This window comes from Lipotes vexillifer, unplaced genomic scaffold (genome assembly GCF_000442215.2).
Source record: "Lipotes vexillifer unplaced genomic scaffold, Lipotes_vexillifer_v1.1 scaffold74, whole genome shotgun sequence".
Lineage (NCBI taxonomy): Eukaryota > Metazoa > Chordata > Mammalia > Artiodactyla > Lipotidae > Lipotes > Lipotes vexillifer.
The window spans coordinates 734,824-735,349 of record NW_006776983.1 but is presented as its reverse complement, the minus strand read 5'-3'; positions in this window follow the sequence as shown (position 1 = coordinate 735,349).

Below are 526 nucleotides of genomic sequence, written 5' to 3'. Positions count from 1 at the left end.
CAGGAATGGAACGCATGTCCCCCATTCACTGGGCAGTGTGTCATTTTAACAACACTAGCTTTTACAGTAATAAATTGCATCGGGATTAAAAAATCAAACTGAAGGAATTCACTTTCAACAGTTTAATTTAGATCTTCAGCAAGCCTTCAAGGGCTACATTTGGGAATGGAATGAATGATCCTCTTGGCCCTGACATCACATTATGCTAGGTAGTTACTTCCTTCTGTAAGATACTTCTAGAAACAGAAATAGACACCCCCAATAGGTGTTCCTACCAATTTTCTGTATCGCTTTGATTGGTACTTGATGACAGACCAGCTTGGAGCCATAAGGGAGCTCCTCATACTGGGACTGAAGCATCTGCCGCTAAGGAACAGTGGAAAGAAGGATGGAGTTGGCAACACTTTTGATCCATTCTACAGAAAGCCAAATTATGATACTTAGGGATGGAGATGAAGTGGTTTGTTTGTTTGTTCTTACTCCAGATAAGGAGGTTAAAACCAGATACAAGAAAAACATCAGCAGG